Genomic DNA, 13009 nt, shown 5'->3' on the forward strand with positions numbered 1-13009 from the left:
GGGATCTCTTAAAAACAACAAGGAGCCAGGAAGTAACAATTCAACAACTGCAAAATGAAGCAAAGAGAAACAATGTCAGATTAATAGGTATTCATGAAAAAGCAGGTGTCGAAACAAATGGCATAAAAAGACTATTTGCAGAAATAGTAGCAGAAAATTTCCCAGGCATGGTAAAAGAATCAGACATCCAGATAAGTGAAGCATATAGAACTCCAGTTAATAATAATGAAAACAAATCTACCCACAGACATATAGTGATCAAGGGCCCAGAAACTCAACAAAGCTCTGAATATTAAAAGATGCTAGAGAAAAGAAACAAATCACCTATAAAGGAAAGCCTGACAGAATCACAGCAGATTTCTCAACACAAACCATCAAGGCAGGAAGAACTTGGAATGAAGTACTTCAGGTAGTGAAAGCAAACAACTTCCAAGCCAGATTGATGTACCCTGCAAAGGTATCTTTCAAATTTAATGGAGAAATAAAATATTTTCATGATAAAGAACAACTGAAGAAATTCATGAGTGCCAAACCAATTCTTCAAAGAGTACTAAAAGATATACTAGAAACAGATAAAACAGACCACAACTTTAAGAACAACAACAGAAAGGAACTAACAAGTAGAGCAAGCAATTAAACAGAGGGAAAAGGAGGATTCAACAGCAGGATAATAGCACGACAAAGATAAGCCAGTACATATCGGTTATAAACATGAATGTAAATGGTCTCAATGCACCAACCAAAAGAAGCAGACTTGCAGAGTGGATTAGGAAACAAAACCCAACTATATACTGTATACAAGAAACACATTTAACTCAAAAGGAAATTCAAAGACTGAAAATGAAAGGATAGAAAAGAATACTCCAAGCAATAGGAACCCAGAAAAAAGCGAGTATAGCTATTCTGTTTGCAGACAATGTGAACTTCAAACCAAGAACAATAAAAAGAGATAAAGAAGGTTACTACATACTTGTGAAGGGGAAACTTCAAGAGGAAGAGATAACAACTGTAGACAACTATGCACCAAATATAGGAACACCCACCTATATAAGACAAATTCTAACAGACATGAAAAATGAAATAAGTAGCTACACAATCATAACAGGGGACTTTAACACACCATTGTCACAAAGAGATAGATCAACTAGACAAAAAATTGGGAAAGAAAACAGAACTTAACCAAACGTGTGAACATATGGACTTAGTAGAACTTTATGGAGTGTTCCACCCAACAGCATCAGAATACATATTCTTCTCAGCTGCACATGGGATGGTCTCTAAAATAGACCATATACTAATACATAGAATATGTTTAAGTAAATACATAGGAACTGAAATTATCCCATGTATACTATCAAACCATATTGCAATGAAATTGGAAATTAATGACAAAAGAAAACAAAAACTCCATAAAGAGCTGGAAATTAAATAACATCCTTCTGAACAACAAATGGGTCATAGATGAAATTAAAGTAGAGATTCAACACTATTTACAATCAAATGAAAATGGAGATACAACCTACAGGAACCTGTGGGATGCAATGAAAGCAGTCCTCAGACGAAAATTTATAGCTGTGAACTCCCACCTTAGAAAAACAGGACAAGCACAAATAAACAATCTTATACTACACCTCAAGTTCCTAGAAAAAAACATCAAGTCAAACCCAGAGCCCAAAGAAGACAGGAAATTATAAAACTTAGAGCAGAAATTAATGCAATGGAGACTAAGAAAACAATACAAAGAATTAATGAATCCAAGAGTTGGTTCTTTGAAAGAATCAATAAAATGGATAAACCCCCAGCAACTTTATCAACAAAAGGAAAGAAAAACTAAAATAAATGCAATAAGATATGAAAGAGGTGAAATCACTATGGATCCTGAAGAAATTCATAATATCATCAATACCTACTTTGAAAATCTTTACTCTCATAGGATGGAAAACACAGACTAAATGGACAGATTTCTAGACACATATGAATTACCAAAGCTGAATGAAGAAGATATAAAAATCCTGAATAACTCAATATCAACCACTGAAATTGAAAAGGTAATTAGAAACGTGCCAGTGAAGAAAAGTTTGGGTCATGATAGATTCACAGTTGAATTATACAAGCAATTTAGGGAAGATTTAAACCAATTCTTCTCAAACAACTACAAACTCACTCAGTCACCTTATCTTCGACAAAGGGGCCAAACATGTTCAATGGAAGGAAGATAGCCTCTCTAGTAAATGGTGCTGGAAAAACTAGCTTTCCACATGCCAAAGACTAAAACTAGACCCATGTCTTTCACCATGCACTAAATTAAAGTCAAAATGGATCAAAGATCTAAATATTAAAACAGAAACACTAAATTTATTTAAAGAGAATGTAGGTAAAAATCTTGATGACATTAGGGTAGGCAGACAGTTCTTGAACAAAAACCAACCTGCATGGGAAATACTTCAAAGAATCAACAGCTGGGATCTCATGTTATTGAAAATTTTTTGCGTATCTAAAGAAGTCACCAATAAAGTTAAAAGAACCCCCCCCAAAAAATTTTAGCCAACTACACGTCAGAAAAAGGACTTCTATCTAGGACAGATAAAGAATTAAAAAAAATCAGGCCTCCCAAATTCAAAGACCCAAACCAAAAATGGTCATCTGAGATGAATACACACGTCTCTAATGAAGAGATGCTAATGGCGAATAAATACATGAAAAAATGTTCAAAGCCATTAGTCATTGGAGAAATGCAAATTAAAACAACACTGAGATTCCATCTCACCCCAGAAAGAATAGCTATCATCAAGAAATCAACCAATAACAAATGCTGGAGAGGCTGTGGGGACAAAGGAACCCTACTCCACTGCTGGTGGGAATGTAGATTGGTGAAACCACTGTGGAAATCAATTTGGAGATTCCTCACAAAATTAGGATTGGAAGTCCCATGTAACCCAGCTCTTCCCCTTCTGGGTATTTTCCCAGAAGAATTAAAGACATCATACCACAGCAACATATGTGCACACATGTTTATAGCAGCACAACTTGTTATAGCTAAATCTTGGAAACAACCAAGATGCCCATCCACTGAGGAATGGATAAAAAAGTTGTGGTATTTTTATACAATAGAGTATTACTCAGCTATTAGAAAAGATAAACTTGAGGCTTTTGTAGGTAAATCAGTGCAACTAGAGACCATACTCACAAGTGAAGTAAACTGGACCCAGACGAGTAGACATCATATTGTCTCTTTGATGTAGGAGCCTGAAAGACTAGGTAAAACTCAAAACATACAATAGATGATAGGAAAGGGAAAGCAATTGCTCAAAGAAAGGAACGATTGGGATGAGGAAAAGAATAAGAGAGAAAGAAGGGGAAAGCAAAACATAAATATATATGTGAATAGCTGTGATGACTGTACTACGGTTATCTGATGGTATATTGAAATAAACAGTTAATGCTCACAATTTTTATGTTCTGATTGACTTTGCATGCTTGTGTCTGGTGGTCTGAGCAACTGATTTGAAAGTAACAATATGCAGTGGAATTGCAATGGTGAACACCTACCATCTTGTCTAGCAAAAGTCTGTATTATCTCTAATGTTTTATTAAAGAATTATTTTCTTATTCTCTTTAATGGATTGAGCAGTCTTTCATTCTTGCATCTGATAACCTGAGCAATGTAGTGGAGGATGGTGATGTGTGGTGTAACAACCACTGTTGATTTGTATTAATTTGTCTTGAGACCCTGTATCACTTTGAATGGTCTTGCTTTGATTTTTTTTATATTTGTGATACTGGTATGCTGCTACTGTTCTATTTTCTATTTGTTTCTCATGTATTACTCTCTTTAAAATAAAAAAATAAAGAAAAATGAAATGACTAGACACTTCTCAGAAGAAATGCAAATACAAACATATACATGAAAAAATGTTCAGCATCTTTGGGCATTAGAGAAATGTTAACCAAAACAACGAAGATTTCACCTTACTCCCATAAGAATCACTGTTGTGAAAGACTCACAAAACAACAAATGCTGATCAGATTATGCGGAAAAAGGAAACTTTCTAGATTTGTGGTTGCAATGTAAACTACTACAACTACAATTGAAATCTATATGAAGATCTCCCAAAAAAAATTAAAACTAGAAATTTCTGTGACCCAGCTATAACTCTTCTGGATATCTTCCTGAAAGAATTAACACTATCATATTACAATGGTATGTGCATACCTATATTTATGGCAGGACCATTCAAATAACTAAACCATGGAAGCAGCCTATACCCTCATTATCAAATGACTAGATGAAGAAACTAAGATATATAAATATATACTGTGAAAAGATCAAAATTCTAAATTTTAAGTATAGTTTCATTAAATGAGTATAGCTTTCATGCTATACTCAAGATCAAACTACCAAAAGTTGTAACAGCATGTGCACCTAGATTTAAATCTGATGAGAGATGAGCAAGGAAATTTCCTATTCAGGAAATTTAAAGATACTACTAAACAAAATTAAATGCCTCAATAAAATGAGTGATGCTATGTTTATGTATAGGAAGACTTAATGTTGTAAAAATATTAATTTCTTAAATTATGCAATAGAAATAACATGATATAAATCAAAGTCCAAGCAGGATTTTACTTTAGAAATTTGACAAGTAGACTGCAAAATTAAATACAATTTGAAAAGGTCAAGAATAACCAAAGCTTAGAAAGAGAATAACCAAAGCTTATACGATCAGATATCAATGATCATACTAAAACAACAGTAACTAATATGAAGTGACATTTCCTTAAGTATAGATATAGAAATATTACAAACTGAAGAATCAAGGAACAAATCTATGCATAAATATGGTCACTTGTTTTACAACAAAATTGCCAATGCATTTCAATTAATAATGACTTCTTTCAGTGAATAGTATTGGATAATAGTTGGATAATCATTTATAAAAATGATTATCCAATGTTTCTTCATACCATCATAAGACCTACTGACAGAAGGATTACAAACAAATGTGAAATATAAAGCAATGTATTTTCTAAGTGTTAGTATACAATATCTTCATGACCTTGAGTTAGCAATGACTTCTTGAACAAGATACAAGAACATTAACTTTAAAGGAAAAGATTAGCAGATTAACTTCATTCAGATCAAGAAATTCTGTTTGTGTCATTAGCAGTGTTACAAGATACTACTAGAAAGCTAAAGGCAAGTCTCAGAATAAGCAAATACATTTTATATTTTAAAAGTCAGCATGCAAAAAGAATTCCTCCAACTCATTAACATTAAAAACAAGCAATTTAGTAAAGAATAAAAACAATTTAAAAATAAGGCTAACATGTACTTCACAGAAGAGATTATCCAAGAGACTAGTAAATACAAATAGAGATGCTAAAGCTTCTTAGTTATCAGAAAGATACAAATCCAACCACAGTTAGATGCCAGTGCAGAAGTTTTACATGCTGAAATTTAAATTTGGTATTCCCAGGAATTGTTAAAAACAGAATGCTCAAGTACTACTGGTGGAAATGCTAATGATGAAAACTATTTTAAAGATGTTTTTTTTCTAACATTGCACTTGTCCACTGCCTAAAAGTCAATAATTTAAAATTTACATATATGACCAAAACAAAGTAGTTTTTATGTCCACCAAAAGACACATACAAAAAAATTCACAGCAGAATTATTCATTAGCGGGATACCCTGGAATAGGGGAAAGTGTGATGAGTCAGATAATAGAATTAAAAAGGAAAATAATTGGGGCTAAATGCAAAAATACAGGCACATTTTTTAAACATGATGCAGGGAAAAAGAAGCCAGGTATAAAATATACACACACGTGGCTCTATTTATACATATAGACCTAAAAAAGACAAAAATCATCTATGTTAGCAGAAATAAGATATAGTGGATACTATGGGGGACAATAATAAATAGGAAAGCAGGAACTTAACTTTTCAGAGGCTGACTGCATTCTATATCTTGATCTGATAGCAGTTAACAAATAGACATATTCTTTGTAAAGTTATTCATTCTGTACACTAATGATTTGTTAATGTTTCCAAATGAGTGCTATGCCTTGACAAAAATGCTTCTCACAAAATATATAATTTACATTAAATACAAATCATCAATTCATACCAGTTAAAAATCAGTAGCTTCTAAACTGCCAAGACAGCATAATCCTAATAGTTATAAACTATTTGCCATAGAATCACCTAAACCAGAAGAAGATAGAAAGTTGAAAGTAAAAGGAGGAAAAGATACATAGCAGGGAAACTGTAACACAAAGGAAAATGTTCCAGTGGTACACAAACAGAAGCACCAAAACAACACTCCGAATTTGGAGGCAGATTTATTTCGTATTGTTGAGCACAGATTGGGATCATTCTCAGAATATCAGCCCCGGATCTCTGGTGGTCTAGGGCTTACATGGGATAAGCAAGCAGGAATACAGAGGTTGAATGGTTTTTCAGTTTGGGATTGCTTTATACAGTGTGCATCACAGTGACCGGCTGTTACTATTACCTTGGGCAACTAATAAACAAGTATACTGGCTGAGGGGAGGGCATTTTCTGTTACATTTCCCTCCTCTTTTAGTTTCCCTAGCAAATCTTTGTTGGGCATACTACACATGATTTTCTAAGACAAGGCCCAACTAGAAGCAGTAACATTAGGGTTGTCAGTGTTCCTAGGATAGGTCTTAGCCAAGCTCCCCAAGATTGCCTTATTACAGAGATTTTCCCTAAATTGTTTTTAGAAAGAGACATAATGTAGTCCTGTCTTTTCTGTAACATTACTCTGCCAAGGTAATGAGGGAGTTAATCTGATTTAGGAAAATCTCCAGTGTGGCTTGGACACTCATCAAATATTAGTGAAGTGTTTTTTTTTTTTTTTAATTTTCTTGAAGCAATCATCCATAGAGTTTAAGGGAAAAAACACAGCTAGCAGGAGGCAGGGAAGATATGACTGGGGTAAGAAACTTAAAAAGACACAAAAATCAAGGGAAATAGGTATGGAGCACTCCTGTGAACAAGGTCCTCAGGATTCAGCCATGAGTGAAATGGTCAGCATCCAGAGTGACCAGAACATGGCTTTGAGAGCACTGTCTCTTCAGAGTGAGCATTGGAGGAACTGTTCAGGTAAATTTTCCAGTGTCTCTGAGGCTGGATTTCTGAAACTGGTGGAGGTCATTGGTAGGTACCTCAGTTATATGTATGTGTAGAAATGTCTACTGATATCACTGGTTTTTTAGCTAGTTACAACCTGGGTTTTTTTTTACACTTTTTAAGAGCTTTGTGGCCTGTATGCTGTAAGTAGTTTTTATTTAATCTAGTTTTTGAGTTACCTCTGCTACAAGTCTAGGTCCATTATCACTATCAATGATCAATAGGTCATATCTAGGGATGATTTCTCGCAGAAAGACCCTACAAACTTTTGTTTTGATCAGCCTGAGTAGGTATAGATGAACGCTAAGTATGTCGGGTGGAGGTCAGGGCCAGTGACACAGATGCTGAAACCTAAGCTGGCTGCAGGAATATGAGTGCCAGCACCGCAGCTTGAGCTTATGGAACATACAGTGGGGGCAGATCTGGCTCTGCATCATTGATGAAAGTTTTCAAAACAGCAGCAGAAAGCAGTATCAAGAGAGTTTTGGCCAAAATACCTTTGTCCAAGGTGACTAAAGAATATCTACCCTGCCCTAACAGAGCTACTTCCATCTGTAAACAGGGTGTACTCAGTATCTGTGAGGAGGGGTTATTTTTAAGTCTGATCAGCTTGAGAACAATGTATCAGACAGTACCAGGCAGTCATAGTCTGTTGGGGCCAGCTCTGTGGGCAGGTACATTGCAGGATTAAGTGTTTTTATCTCCACGAGCATCAGGTAGGGAATTTTGCATGAGTCCTTGGTACTGCGTGAGGTCCAGCATAGCATGTGACACCTAGACAGTTAGGTATTGGCCTAAGATGAGCTTATCAGCTTTCTTGATCAGGACAGTGTCTATTAGAGCATGGAGGAAAAGGGGAAGACAGCTGTTAGCACTGGGTTCAAGTATTTGCACAGGTAGGCCACTGGGCTCTCCTAGGGGCTGACAGTCTGAGTAAGCATCATTGTTTTTGTGAACTCAAGGACCCAGATTCTACGGAAGCCAGCAACTCTCAGAAATGTGTGGAGATTTTGTTTTGATTTGTTTTCTCCAAAGAGGATAAACAAGTCTTTGATCCTCTGGGAGGATGAGTCCAGGTCAGTTGGCTTTTGAGTCCAGAACTGGGGTCCTTTCATCTAAAGACAAAGAGGGGCTGGCTGACAGGTGCCAATCAAAGACAGAAGAAGGAATTTTTTAGTCCAGGCAGGTGTACCAGCAGGCTGTGGGTGGCAGAAGACTGAGGCAATGTGTAAAGCAGGCAATCACAGCAGCATTAGCAGCTTGGAGATCTTAAACTGGCTTTACAGGCAGGAGAGGTGTATTTTAGCAGTTTGACAGTCTATAGACATTTTATAATTTTGAAGCCTCATTTTATGTCTCTTGGGGAAGCATGACAGAGCTGGAAGGCGTAGAGAAACAGGCTGCCTGGAGCCAAATCTGTTGCTAGGGTCTCTCTGAAAATACTGGGAGAGTTCCCAAACCCTTGTGGCAATTGAGTAACAGTCCAAAAATTGTGTATGGGTTGCAAACCACAGAATGCAAGATAATGTCTATGATGCTGATGGTACAGAGATCTTGCCCAAGGTGATTAATAGTCTCTCAGGTTGATGTTTGGCTGGATGTCTGTTTATGCTTCCTATGGCATCTGACAGCAACAGGAGTCATGGCAAGTTGGCATGGTTGATGGCCATGCCTAGAGGCATGTCTTTCATCTATGCCCCAGGGAAGAGAGTTTTTTGAACTTCAGGATTGTGGCTATCTGTCTTAGGCTGATGCAAACATCATCTTTCTCTCAGGGAACAATCAAAGTTGAAAGTGCAAGGTTCAAAGAGAGGGAGGCCAACTGGCTTGGTGCAGAGGAGATGGATGCTTCTAACTTGAAGAGGTCTATTCCCAGTTTCCTATAGACATCAGGTGCTTTTATTCTTTATCAGGTTTCTGAGTAATAGCAGATAACGGGTTTCTTGCCCCCCTTGTTGATATCTTTGAGAAGTGCTCTATCTGGTTGTTTCTAGGCAAGGTAACCTTTGAAAAGGCCACGGAAACTTATTAATCAGGGCTGACAGTCCAATTTCTCCTCAGTTAAAATGTGAAACTCAGAAGGAATTGCTGACAGTCATCTCAGATGGACATAGATGATGCTATCTGACCAGGATAGGCATAGCTCTTAAGCAGAAGGTTCAAGGGGAGGGCCTTTATAGTTGAACGCAGGCAATGGCTAGCTGAAACCAGTTTAGTTGGTTGAAAGTAGACAAGCCGGGATCAGGGAGTGAAGCTATAGGTGTTGACAGCAACTATGGAGGCCAAAAGGTGCCAAGGCAGAATTCTCAGGAAGTATGGGTCTCTTTTTTCTTTTTTCTTTTCTCTTTAGATGCTGGCAGCAGTTCAGTTTCATTTTGAACTCCATAAAAACCCTTTTTTCTGCAGTCAGGCACTGTGGGTTTTGACTAATTAGTTCCCATCTCTGACTCCCTACTGTGTGTATTGTGTATCCTTAAACAATGGCACAGCAGACAAAGGATTGGTGTCAGTCAGAGAAAGACCGTTCAAATGCCAACCTAACCATAGCCCTCACAGGGACTTAAGTGTGACTTGGCTAATGAGGGTGCAAGGTCTCCATTACGTCATATGTTGATCACCACAGAACCATGAGGGAGGGCCAATCAACCACTGTGACCAGTGCTTTCCAGTCCTGGTGCACAGATGGAGCAGCCTATTGCTTACACTGTCCATTTCACTCACTCACACGTTTGTTCAGTAGGCACTTAGATGTTAAACATTCTGAGCCCCTTTCTTTGAGGGTGGTCCTGACTAATGGGAGTTGATCAGATTCCCCTCTGTGAAGCTGACCAGGACTGACAGACAGACTAACTGGTGTGGCAGGAAGCCAGGAATCCACCTCCAGACCTCCATGGGGACTCAAGAAATCTTGAGGGTGCGCCTTCAAAATGGCACCTGGAGAGGTCCTTACTCCATCTGCAAGGGCCACGACCAGTGACCAAAAAGCTTAGCATGATTGGTCTTCCTGGCTGATATACCAGATGCTACGGCAAACAGAAACATTGAAATCACACCCATACTATGGAGACAGATTTATTTTATGTGGATGGGCACTGATTAGGATCACTCCCAAAACATCAAGCCTTGATCTATGGTAGTCTATGGCTTAGCAAGCAGGAAGTACAGAGGCAGAATGGCTTGTCAGTTGGTGATCGGTTTATACAATGTGACGAACTGTGCATCACACTGACCAGCCATTTCTAAGAGACAAAACAACCAGAATTGGAACAGAAACTATTACCTGGGCAACTTAGAAACCGAAGTACACTGGTTGGAGGAGGGAATTTTCTGTTACAATAGCTCTAATAATTTCAAATACAATTAAAAAGTGACAGACCATATAAAAAAAGAAAGATAAACCCATTATCATAGCGATACTGACAAATATCTTTCTCATAAATCAGTAGATTAAGCATATAAAATATACCTAAATGCATAGATTTGAATAACACAACTAATAAAATTAACTTAATGGATTCCCATAGCACACCACCCAGTAAACAGAGAATTTACATAATTTTCAAGTATATGAAACATTTATAAAACTTGGCTGCAAAGCAAGACTGAACAGATTACCAAAGAATTATTGTACAGACTACATTCTCTGGCTGAATTTTAAAATATTAGAAACAAGAAACAAAAATTGTGTACTTATGTTTTTCAAAACTTAGAACCACCTTTTCAATAGTCTATGGAACAAAGTGCTCAAATTATAAAAATTTTAAAACTAAATGTCAATGGAAAAACATTTCAAGTTTATAGGATATGCTTAAAGCACTATATATACATATATATATATATATATATATATATATATATCTAAAACCTTAAATGTTATATGAGAAAGAAGAAAATTTTCAGTATTTAACCTGTATGTTCAATTAGAGGTAGGAAAAAATTTTAAAATAAAAGCCATTGAAGGAAGAAAAAATATAAAAAATAAGAAAAAACCAACATAATAAAAATAATAGAGGGGATTAATAAAGCCAATGTTTCTTAGAAAAAATTAATTAATTTCATTTCAAGAAAGAAGATGGAAGAAACAAATTCTATTAAGAGCATTTTAAAAATGGCAAAACTACAGAAGTATTAGATAACTAACATGGTAAATAATAATGAAATCTTAGAAACAGTTCTCTACCAAGGCCTTGGAAATAAATATGAAATGAACAGTTTTATATGTAAACAGAAATTTTCAAAATTATATTTTCATGTCAGGATTATATTTAAATTTCTACAATTTACAGAAAGATGAGCCAGACATGGTGGTGCACTTGTGTAATCCCAGCTCTCGGGAGGCTGAAGCAGAAGGATCATTGCGAGTTTAAGACCAGCTTGGACTACAAAGTGAGCTCAAGGTCTGCCTGAACTGCATAGTGAGATCCTGTCTCAAAAAGACAAAAAATAAAATAAATAAAATAAAATAAAATAAAATAAAATGAAACAAAACAAAGATGGTCATAATTCCTGGTTGTCACTTGTTTCATAATTAATGACCACTTTAAACTCTCATTTGCCCCATTCTGAACACTAACTTGAACAGCCATCTAGAAGTAAGAGAATAAAGTATTTTGTGTGGTCTCCTGTAGAAGTAGGCCTTGATTAGGCCAATGTTCACAATTCTAAGTCAAATAGGATAACATCCATACTGGACAAAGTAGAAGATGTGTTTGCCTTTGTCTTGGCATGGAGAAGCAGCACTCAGTTTCATACCCATGAGAAGGATGAGTGGTACTGATGGTGTGAGAATTTTAGAGCTGTTCAGAGGTTCTTGGGCCACAGTGGTTCTCTCTAGTTTGCTAAATCTCTTCCTACAAAAATTTATTTATCAACTTGTCAAACATCAGATTGATAAGATAGGGTTTGCTCTACCTAGTGAATATTTCTTCTAGAAATTGGCCATACAACATGTATCCCATCCTGTAAGCCAATTTTAACCCCTTGTTTGCTGTTTATGACTATAGCAAAACCTTGATTATTTGAGTAAACTGAATGGATCTTGCAGATTTGTCTCTGAAACAGAGAAGTTTAAAATATACACTTTTCCAGGAGTACTCTTAATATATATGTTATTTTCATATTCTCTAATGTTTGAATTCTGCATTGTTCTTAATGGTAACTCTCTTGTAAGGATAGACTACAATATTCTGTGTTAACAAAAACCAACTGAAACCATCAGTGTTTTCAAGTAACAAGGTAGATTTCTGTTTTATGCACATATTCTACTAGGTCAGCAGAACTATACAGCTCATTATTGTCTCTCAGAAACCAGTGTTGACAAAATAGCCACAACCCCAAATTCACTGATTGCTAGAAATCACCCAGCTCATTGTCTGTCAGAACTCACCAGCAAAAACAGGTTATATGTTATATATTCCACTCAAAACCAGCACAGATGCACACTCACATGCCTCTGCCTTTCATTTTTATTGCAGGTGTTCTGATTCTAGAAAGCATTTGCAGAACAGTATCACTTTTTAAAAATTTAATTTAACTTCATTTTGTTTTATTGTGCAAACACCTAACATTGATCTCTTAATCAAGTTGTAAGTGTACCATGCATTATTGTTCACTCTAGATATATTATTACACAGAAGATCTCTATAGCATATTTATGCCGCTTGACTGAAACATTAAATTATGTAATTTTTGTAAACATATTAAACTGCACAAATTGTGCGCTATTCATCAGTTAAATTTTACATATATATATAATATATATAGAGATATGTAAGATCTATATATATATTATATATATATACCTGGAGTAGGATGAGAAATGAAAGGCTTCAAAGGTACTGAATTTACAAAG

The sequence above is a fragment of the Chinchilla lanigera genome, unplaced genomic scaffold, assembly GCF_000276665.1.
Source record: "Chinchilla lanigera isolate Chin_1 unplaced genomic scaffold, ChiLan1.0 scaffold00010, whole genome shotgun sequence".
Taxonomy (NCBI): domain Eukaryota; kingdom Metazoa; phylum Chordata; class Mammalia; order Rodentia; family Chinchillidae; genus Chinchilla; species Chinchilla lanigera.